The 11,088-nt window shown below is 42.0% G+C and overlaps 1 protein-coding gene and 1 pseudogene across 8 annotated transcripts in view; both read left to right on the top strand.

Moving 5' to 3' along the window:
• The window catches only part of KDM4C (lysine demethylase 4C), a 463,944-nt gene that overhangs the window by 127,477 nt on the left and 325,379 nt on the right, over positions 1–11,088 (top strand). The gene's annotated exons all lie outside the window — the stretch shown is intronic.
• LOC112607619 lies at positions 6,449–7,421 on the top strand (annotated as a pseudogene). The gene has a single exon (XR_003115888.1). The product of XR_003115888.1 is annotated as a cysteine-rich PDZ-binding protein pseudogene (transcript).

Here is an 11,088-nt window from a genome sequence, read left to right as displayed (position 1 = left end):
AGTCTAGTCGCAGAACATTTCCAACAGCTTTAAAAGCTTCTTCATGCTGATCTAGTCTTCACACTTAATGTATTACGACTTGATGTCATTCCTGTGCCTGTAAAATATGTCATGTGAATTTGCACCTCTCTGATTAAAAATGGCTTAGAATATCTTTTCATGTCTTTATCGGCCATTCGTATTCCTGTCTTTATGAACTGTCCTCTATTTTCCTATTAGATTGTTTGGCTTTTTTAAAATTTGGAATTCTTTGTTTATTCTGGATACCAAAACTATGCCAGTTATATTTGTTGAATTATTTGCTCCAGTTGTGGCCTTTCTTTTCACTATTTTGTTTGTCTTATTTACAGTATCTTTTAATGAACAAATGTTTTAATTTTAATTTTAATAGATTTTTACTAATTTATTTCGTTTTTTTTTATTTCTCATTGTTCCTGGACTGATTAGATTCTGTCTTATAATGTTGGGTATTCTATCCTCAGTGTTGCTTAACTTACCTTTCAGACTTTCAATCTCATTGTATTTCTGTACTGTACTATGTTAATGTCCTAAATATTATCTGCTGGTTAACTACTTTTCTTGCTTGTTAATACTGGTTAACTGCTTCTCTTATTTAACTCTTTCACTGAGTTTTTAGTTTAATGATGATATATTTCTTTTCGAGTTCACCTCTCCCTTCAGGTTGGACTGGACATTCCAAATAGTTTATTTTTCTTTGCTTGTCTTAGTGATTCTATTTTTTATTTCTTTAAACATTTCTTATTCCTTGACGACAGAATAAGACAATTCAGTATTGGTGGTCCTACCTGAGGGGCTGTTCTGAACAATTTGTTCGTTATTTCTGCTATCTCTCTGCGGTGTTGGCTTTTTTCCCTGGTACGCACAGTGATCTTTGTTTGTATGCTTAGACTTGATCTTAATTTGTGGAATAATTCTGGATCTAAATGTATGATTCTTTTCTCCCAAGAGGATTGCAGTTATTTCTGCCTGGAACCAGGAAACTCCATTAACTTCACACTCTCAGTAGTCTAGACTCAAGGTGGGAGTCTCAAGCTCTCTGCAGTCTTTTATTTGACTGGACATTTTCCCCCTTTTTTCTCTGTCCTTTTTGCACTCATATTTGCCTTTATCTTTTTTTGTGACACTTTCACTGCAGAATTATTTTGTTTCTTTCAAAAGTTGCTATATGATGGTTATTGTTGAGAATTCTAGAACACAAAGCACTGCTGTAAAATCGTAGGTATTTGATGTATAAAAATGCAAAAGGGAAAATAGTTTCATTTTAAAATACAGATTTAGGGAATTTATAAAAAAGAAGCAGCAAAAAAGCTATCATGTCAAACATTGTAATTAACTATAAGCAAAATGTACTCCATATGAGCCTAATCTTACTGTGTAAAGATCCAGGGAAATCCTCAGTCTATTTTAAAGTGTAGACCACAGCTTTCAATGTAGGTATTAGAAGGCTATTTTCTTTTATGGAGAAAAGACTACACATTGTGGTGTGAAATGGACTGAATTTTGAAATCTTTAAAGAACTAACCAAATTTTATTTTTTTCTCCATGCACGTTACCTTTGAAACTTCAAGGGCTTGTTCCAGCTGTATGAATTTGTGGCAGTATTTTATATTAGCCTAGCTTTAAGTTGCCAGCACAGTAGTAGAGTTTGGTGGATGGTCTTTTCTTTAAAGACACAGTCTTCTAGTCTGGGCTTGGATAAGAGTCCCAAAACGGGATAATACAAGTCAAATGAAGAAAGGCATAAATTTGTCTGTTGTTTTCCCTTTGACACAGGGTCTCATTTTGTTACCCAGGCTAGAGTGCAGTAGCACCATCATTGCTCCCTGCAGCCGTGACCTCCTGGGCTCAAACCATTCCCCCACTTCAGCTTCCCTAGTAGCTGGGACTACAGGCACGTGCCACTACGCCTGGCTATTTTTTTCTTTTGGACAATTTTTTTTTTTTTTCCCCTGGTAGAGATAGGGTCCCACTATGTTACCCAGGCTGGTTTTGAACTCTTGGGCTCACCCCATCTCTACTAAAAATACAAAAAATTAGCTGGGCGTGGTGGTGGGCACTTGTAGCCCCAGCTACTTGGGAGGCTGAGGCAGGAGAATGGCATGAACCTAGGAGGCGGAGCTTGCAGTGAGCTGAGATCACGCCACTGCACTCCAGCCTGGGTGACAGAGCGAGACTCCATCTCAAAACAACAACAACAACAACAGCAAAAACTCTTGGGCTCAAGCAGTCCTCCTGCCTTGGCCTCCCAAAATGATATGGGTTTGCAAGCGTGAGCCACCACGCCTGGCCAAATTTGCCTTTTTAAAATTCTTAAAAATGAATATTTTTTATTTAAAAATTTTAAGTGTTTTTACCCTTAAAAATCAAGAAATGGCTGGGTGCGGTGGCTCACACCTGTAATCCCAGCACTTTGGAAGGCCGAGGCGGGCGGATCATGAGGTCAGGAGATTGAGACCATCCTGGCTAACATGGTGAAACCCTGTCTCTACTAAAAATACAGAAAATTAGCCGGACGTGGTGGCAGGCGCCTGTAGTCCCAGCTAGTTGGGAGGCTGAGGCAGGAGAATGACGTGAACCCGGGAGGCAGAGCTTTCAGTGAGCCGAGATTGCGCCACTGCACTCCAGCCTGGGCAACAGAGCGAGACTCTGTCTCAAAAAAAAAAAAAAAAAAAGAAAAAATTAAGAAATGTGGCCGGGCGCGGTGGCTTGTGCCTATAATCTCAGCACTTTGGGAGGCTGAGGCAGGAGGATCACTTGAGGTCAGGAGATCAGCCTGGCCAACATGGTGAAACCCTGTCCTACTAAAACAAACAGAAATTAGCTGGGTCTGGTGGCATGTGCCTATAATCCCAGCTACTCAGGACGCTGAGGGCAGGAGAATTGCTTGAACCCGGGAGGTGGAGGTTGCAGTGAGCAGAGATCATGCCATTGCACTCCAGCCTGGCTGACAGAGTGAGACTCCATCCCTCCCCTCCTCGCTAAAAAATGAAAGAAAAAAAAAAAAAAGCTGCACAGTAATGTGTTAATGAGAAATGCCGTGTCACAATGCTGAAATATAAAAATGAGACCAATACCAGTATTTATGAAGGGATTGTTTACAAAGAGTTATGATGTACTGGACAGACAATACATTTGCTGTTGAGGAGACTAACTGCTCTGTTCTAGTTTCCTTTTTTTTTTTTTTGACAGGGTCTCCCTCTGTCACCCAGGCTGGAGTGCACTGGCACAGTCATGGCTCACTGCAGCCTTGACCTCCCAGGCTTAGGTGCTCTTCCCACCTCAGCCTCCTGAGTAGCTAGGACTACAGGCGTGTGCCACCATGCCCACCTGATTATTGTATATTTTATAGAAATGGGGTTTTGCTATGTTGTCTTGGCTGGTCTTGATCTGCTGGGCTCAAGTGATATGCCTGCCTTGGCCTCCTGAAATGCTAGGATTACAGGCATGAGCCACTGCACTTTGGCCTGTGTTCTAATTTTCTCTTTTTCTTTCTTTTTTTTTTTTTGAGACAGAGTCTTGCTTTGTCACCCAAGCTGGAGTGCAGTGACTCAATCTCGGCTCACTGCACCCTCTGCCTCCTGGGTTCAAGTGATTCTCCTGCCTCAGCCTCCCTAGTAGTTGGAACGACAGGCGTCTGCCACCATACCTGGCTAATTTTTGTATTTTTAGTAGAGACGAGATTTCACCATATTGGCCAGGCTGGTCTCAAACTCCTGATGTTGTGATCTGCCCCCCCCCTTCGGCCTCCCAAAGCGCTGGGGTTACAGGCATGAGTCACCGTGTCCAGCTCTTGGTTCTAATTTTCAAACAAGGAGTCCTGTAAGTTACTGACTGGGCACCTTCCTTTCATCTGTAAAATGAGATGGTGTTTTGCTTTTGTTTTCCTAGCATGATGGCTATGCCACCTCTTGTTTCTTTCCAGTTATTCTGTGTGAGATGGTGGAGCATGCCATGTTGTTAGGTAGAAGACATGTCCCCAGCTCTATAGTTAGCAAGCTTTGAGATAGGTAATTTCATTGGGTGCTAGCTATGTCAGCCCTTGGAAAGACCAAGAGCACATCTAAATGTAACTTGGTGATGGGCATTTTTGTAGTGGAAGAAAGACTGTAGTCCTGTCCATTTGTATATTCTTTTTGATGACTTCATTTGAGTTACGGGGTAGACCTGGAAACTTGAGAATCTTTAACAGGTTCTTTCAGTATTTTCTCAGATTCTTACAGAATCCAGGTAGCAGATCTTCTTTTTTTAATAATTGGATTTTCTAATGAAGTGGTAGTTCCCCCTGTGAATTCTTGCATTTCAAAAATTTTTGTTGGTCGTTATTGGCCCGGTTTGGAGTTGGCTCTGTGGCACTGAAACTCAAGAGGAAGATGGGGGCTCCTAGCTTTGTTTGGAAATCAGCCCCATGAGGATAATATTGAAGGTGCTGAGGGTGACAGCAGGAAATGGGAATGATGTTGTTGAGGGTGGAATATAGAGTGATAACTGTGAAGATGTGGAAAGACTTAAGAGAGTGACAGGTTAGTGGTTTTAACCTAATTTTGGGGAACAAGATTCATATAGACTTTTTCTCTTCTATTATATGGAAAGTACCATACAAATATTAGTAATAATCATATATGTCAGTTTATCAATTTTTCTGTAGCCAACTATGCTTTTATGTACAACAAAGGAGAAAGCAGCCCCTAAAATATTGCCAGAGTGAAGAACACACGTTTTGTGTGCTCGGTTGGAAGTGTTTCCGTAGTCATCCAGGGCTTCTTTCACAGTCTCCGTGTTGATATTATAGCAGTTTCTCAGGTTTATGGGCAAGTGACTATAGCTATTCCACTTGTTGGACAAAGCAGAATGCATTATCAGGCCATCTTTGGTGCACTTCACAGCATTGTCACCTGTGCCTGGCGAATGGCTAAGTTCTAGCAGACCCTCCCTGCCATTCTGCTGCCTCACAGAGACTCCTCTTAAGAAGTTATACAGTTTTGTTCAGGACTGTGCTAGATCCCACTTATCCTGGTGCTGGTTATTCAGTTTTCATGATTGCTCAGGCTTTTATTTTGCCTTTTTTCTTTGGCCATTTGCATATTGGTTATGGAACAGAGAGATAAAACATGCGCATAGAGTGGATTCCTGTTAGGTTCCTGCCACTTGTACAGTCTCGCTCCAGTTACTGGACACATTTATGGAGTAACTGATACAGCTGTTTAGTATTGGACAAATATGTGATTCACTTTAAAGTAGTAAGCTCAAAACCACTAACTTCATATTTATAGCCTGCCTCCAAAACTCCTCCTTCCTTTATTCTTTTAAAATTGCTGTAATAAGTATGGACTCTTTAATGCCTGCTACATTTTTTGCAGATTTGGCCACAGATTTATTTGCTTTTATCCACATTTCTTTTTTTCTTTTTTTTTTTTGAGACGGAGTCTCGCTCTGTCATCCAGGCTGTAATGCAGTACCATGTGATCTCGGCTCACTGCAATCTCCGCCTCCTGGGTTCAAGTGATTCTCTTGTCTCAGTCTCCTGAGTAGCTAGGATTATAGGCCCACACCACCATACCTGGCTAATTTTTTTTTTATTTTTAGTAGAGATGGAGTTTCACCATATTGACCAGGGTAGTCTAGAACTGACCCCAAGTGATCCGTCCGCCTTGCGCTCCCAAAGTGCTGGGATTACAGACGTGAGCTACTGCGCCCGGCCTGATCCACATGTTTTTAAAAGTTGGTTAATGTCACATAAAATTGGGATTTGGGGCTTAAAAAAAATCAGAAAATCTGGCAGCATTCCCAGTGACTGAGTAATGGCTGTCTCCTTTAGACAGGATAGTATGTTGTCTCCAAATACACATCACCCCCCATACCCACCATTTTTGATATACACCTGGCTGCCTTCACTAATTGCTGTTACCTGCCTGGCTCTTTGGGCACCTGAGTTTGTAATTCCTGCTTTATTACTGAGCTCTCCACTTCCTGCTGTGCTCTTGTACTCTTTGTTTTTTGTTTTCTTTTTTCGGAGACAGAGTCTCGCTCTGTCGGCCAGGCTGCAGTGTAGTGGTACAGTCTTGGCTTACTATAACTTCTGCCTCCTGGGTTCAAGTGATTCTTGTGCCTCAGCCTCCCGAGTAGCTGGGATTACAGGCGTGTGCCACCATGCCTGGCTAATTTTTGTATTTTTATAGAGATGGGGTTTTACCATATTGCCCAGACTGGTCTTGAACTCCTGACCTCAGGTGATCCTCCCATCTCTGCCTCCCAAAGTGCTGGGATTACAGGCATGAGCCACTGTGCCCGGCCTCCTGCTGTGCTCTTTGGAACAGGGTACTGACTGCCCTCTTTGAGGTGGAATGGGCTGTGAATCCGTTGAGATGCCCCTCAAAAAAGCTGTGGTCTGAACCATCTCCCTATCTTTTAAAATGAAAATTTTAGGCTGTTGTGGGTAGGGGAACCATTGTGGGGAAGGATGGTGTGCGAAAAATGTGAAAAGAAACTTGGTACTGTTACCACTCCAGATACATGGAAAGATGGTGCTAGGAATACCACAGAAAGTGGTGGGAGAAAGCTGAATGAAAATAAAGCTTTGACTTCAAAAAAAGCAGGATTTGATCCATATGGAAAGAATAAGTTCTCCACTTGCAGAATTTGTAAAAGTTCTGTGCACCAACCAGGTTCTCATCACTGCCAGGGCTGTGCTTACAAAAAAGGCATCTGTGCGACGTGTGGAAAAAAGGTTCTGGATACCAAAAACTACAGGCAAACATCTGTCTGGATGTATTGATGGAATTCCTGGCTTTCTAAATGATTTTACTTTCTGCCTTGAATTTTCAAGGCATAGATGTCAATTTACAGAATAACCTGTTTTAAGACAATAAAGTTTAAACCAGAGAATTTGATTGTTACTCATTTTGCTCTCATGTTCTAAACAGCAACAGTGTAACTAGTCTTTTGCTGTAAATGGTTATTTTCTTTACAAGCATTTTATTGAACTAAGTGGCAAATTCCATGAAATTATTTCTCAGTTCTGTATGCACTTTTATTTAATATTATTCATATAATTCTCCCCCCCCCACTTTATTTATAGATACTGCAAAAGTGAGAAGGAGATAATAGATACTTTGCTCTGAATTTGGCATCCCGAGTTAACAGTTCTCCCCTCACTTCTTTACTGGTGTCACAGTTATTAAAATCAACAGCCTCTTAACTAATTGCAGTTTCATAGGATATATAAATGTTTCAAGCCATTATTGCTGAATGGTTCTTGAGTTATTAACCTAGACCCAAATCAAAGACCAGTTGGATTTATGATGTTTTTTATTTGTTCCTGCAGCCAAAGTGCCAGTTCCGTTAATATGTGACCAAGAACACAAGGAACATCCATATGTCCAAATAAATACACTGAATTTTAGGAAAAAAAAACCCGAAAATTTTAGTTAAGCAATTTTTCAAAATATTTTTACTTGTGTTTTGCAACCCTGTCTTTACAGCTGTCCTATAAGGTAGGCATGTGTGGATTTATGTCCTGTTGGGAAGCCGTAGGGCTTTTTCTACTTCTGCTAGGAAGGATGTATTTTCTTGAAAATAATTTCAGTGAAAGACTGGACTTTTCCTGTGGTCCTTTCAAGGTAGCCACAGTCCTCTTGTGGCCCAGTTTGCAGCATCGAACCCTGGGCACAGCTTTGCCGTGAAAGGCCATTGAGAAACCATCAGATCCTATAATTGGTTCGTGGTGGAGCCACCATTTGGTTGGAGAACTTTTGATTCCAGTGCAGCACGGTGCTATTCTGACACTGGGTTACTCTTTCAGATTGAAATTCTTCATTCCATTTTACTATTTGCTGGGTGAGTGCAGCAGTGACACGGTTGTCAAAAGTTTACTAATAATCTATTTTTTGTCTTAAAAAAACACTTTTTGTAGTATTTGATGAACATGCCATCTTTTTCTTTTTTTTTTTTTTTTTTTTTTTGAGACGGAGTCTCGCTCTGCCGCCCAGGCTGGAGTGCAGTGGCCGGATCTCTGCTCACTGCAAGCTCCGCCTCCCGGGTTCACGCCATTCTCCTGCCTCAGCCTTCCGAGTAGCTGGGACTACAGGCGCCCGCCACCGCGCCCGGCTAGTTTTTTGTATTTTTTAGTAGAGACGGGGTTTCACCATGTTAGCCAGGATGGTCTCGATCTCCTGACCTCGTGATCCGCCCGTCTCGGCCTCCCAAAGTGCTGGGATTACAGGCTTGAGCCACCGCGCCCGGCCTATCTTTTTCTTTTTGAGACATCTTACTCTGTTTCCTAGGCTGGAGTGCAGGGTCACAATCGTGGCTCACTGCAGCCTCAACTCCCTCCTCAGCCACCTCCTGAGTAGCTGGGGCCTGTGGCATGTGTCACCACACCCGGCTACTTTTTAAAATATTCGGTAGAGATGAGGTCTCTCTCTGTATTGCCCAGGATGGTCTCAAACTCTTGGGCTCAAGTGATCCTCCTGCCTCAACCTCCCAAAGTGCTGGTATTATGGGCATAAACCATCATTTTTACATACTTTAAAAAAAGCTAATTCTCTGGTTTTCAGTACATTTTATAGTTTTATAAAGTTTGAGTCTTCTCTTTTGTCTTCCTAGTTTTAATCCTTTAGATTATCTTCATTTACAAATATCTTTTGTTGTTTTAATTGCTTGTAATTTACACTGTCTCTTTTTATTTTTAGGTGACATAATCAAATTAAATATGTGTATTTTGACAATAAATGTGACCATACTCCAGCCACCCCTTCACACACCCCGGGTTCTGAAATGCATCTCTGATGTGGTCACAGTAATTTTTTGTTTTACTGACTTGCATTTGCACTACAATGTTTAGGGAACTGCCTATCATAATGCTTCCTTTAATATGTTGTCCCACACAGCACTGTTTTACATGATGTAAATGTGTTATACAAACAAGCTTCCATGGTCAAATGATTTTTGGGAAATGCAGAGTTAAGCAGAGTTACACAGGTTTCCTTATGGGTGTCTTTGTGGGGGGTCTGTCAGCACTGTGACTGTCTGAGAGCTGGAATCAAAGAGGACAAACTTTTTTGGTCTTGGCATCTGATAGGACTGATATTTCTTTTTTTTTTTTTGACACGGGAGTCTTGCTTTGTTGCCCAGGCTGAAGTGCAGTGGCATGATCTCTGCTCACCACAACCTCCGCCTCCCAGGTTCAAGTGATTCTACTGCCTCAGCCTCCTGAGTAGCTGGATTACAGGTGCGCACCACCACGCTGGGCTAATTTTTGTATTTTTAGTAGAGATGGGGTTTCACCATGTTGGTCAGGCTGGTCTTGAACTCCCGACCTCAGGTGATCCGCCTGCCTCGGCCTCCCAAAGTGCTGGGATTACAGGCATGAGCCACTGCGCCCAATCTAGGACCCATATTTCTAATGTTGCAGTGGAAATATTTTGGGAAAAATTGAGCTACTGTGATTTTTGCATTATTACTTTGTGTAGGTGGAAATGGCTCATTGTTTCTCAAGGTTTCTAACATGGCATGTTGCTGTATTGTTCCCTTTAGTTTTGCAATAACTGAGTGCAGTCACTGGAGAGAGTCCAGGATGGCCTGGTTGAGACATTGAAGATTTAGGAATGCATTGATTGATTGATTGATTGATTGATTGATTGAGACAGGATCTTTCTCTGTCACCCAGGCAGGAGTGCAGTGGCGCAATTACTGGCTCACTCCAGCCTCGACCTCCTGGGTTCAATTGATCCTCCTTCCTCAGCCTTCCGTGTAGCTGGGATTACAGGTGCAAGGCACCATACCTGGCTAATTTTAAAATTTTTTGTAGAGACAGGGTCTCACTGTGTTGCCCAGGGTAGTCTTGAACTCCTGGCTCAAGTGATTCTCCTGCCTTGGCCTCTGAAAGTGTTGGGATTACAGGCATGAGCCACTGTGCCTGGCCTAGGAATGCTTTTAAACTGCTGTCTGATTCCTGATAGGAGGAAGATACTATCACTGATTGAAAGGGAATATCCCTGATAAAGTTCTCAGTTACACCTGTGTGCACAAATCATGGTCCAATTGTGAGTGGTTTTAGAAAACAGATGCAGGGTACGTAAAGGAATGGGGCAGGACAGGCTCCAACTGGGTAATTGGCGTGAAAGGAACAAGGGGCCAGGGGACGTGAACTGCTAGGCCTAGGACTCCAGTCAGCCCACTGGAAGTCAGGTGAGTTATGAATATTGCTCATGTGCCTGCTGAACATGTGTGGGAGAGTTTCATTTGAGGGAGACAGAATCCAGGAGGAGACTTTTGTCTGTGAACTTGGGCTGGTGTGCAGCCTTTCTCCTGAAGCCTGATGGAATTAAGCTTTGAACAGTTCGGCAGATTCTCACTTGTCATTGTGGGGCTTGTTTGTAGCTGGGGTGTGGAGACTGCTTTTATGCTAAATCATTCCTGTCACGCGCTCTCAAGTGAAGCAGTCTGCGGTATAAGCCTTGCTGACATTTGTGTAGAGTGGCTCTGCCCCTGGTGAGAAGAATGCAGCAGCTTCACGTGTTTGCTGCTCCTGAACCTTAGATCTTTGTTGACAGTGATGCTGAGAGAAGAGGATGATATGTCGTATTTCAAAAGGATCAGAACTAAAACATAAACCTTTAAAAAGGAAGGTCCGGGAGTCAGATAGATTTAGGTTAATCACTACCACCTACTTCTAGCTAGGAGAATTAATTTTTTCATTTGTTCATTTGGGAATAACATTACCCATTTTATAGGATTGTTTAGAATAAATGTAGCATACAAGTGTGTATAGTGTAATGAGGTAGCATATGGTATAACACTTAATGATAACTAGGTGTGTTTTTGGTCTAAGTATATGAGACAGACCTGGTGCTCTTCAGAAGAGCCTTTGTGGAGCCTGTTTTTGGAGTCAGCTAACTAGTTTAATAGTAGAGAACAAAAATTGGTGAAAGAATTTTGAAGCAATAAGATTTATCTCTCTCTGTTGGTTATTCTTAATATTTGTACAACTGCTTAATTGAAATTATGAGACTTTTTATTTTAGCAAAAGAAATTACTTTTCAGCAACTTTGCCTTGCTGAGAAGAAACTG

This window comes from Theropithecus gelada, chromosome 15, assembly GCF_003255815.1.
Source record: "Theropithecus gelada isolate Dixy chromosome 15, Tgel_1.0, whole genome shotgun sequence".
Taxonomy (NCBI): domain Eukaryota; kingdom Metazoa; phylum Chordata; class Mammalia; order Primates; family Cercopithecidae; genus Theropithecus; species Theropithecus gelada.
This window is presented reverse-complemented; position numbering and strand designations above follow the sequence as displayed.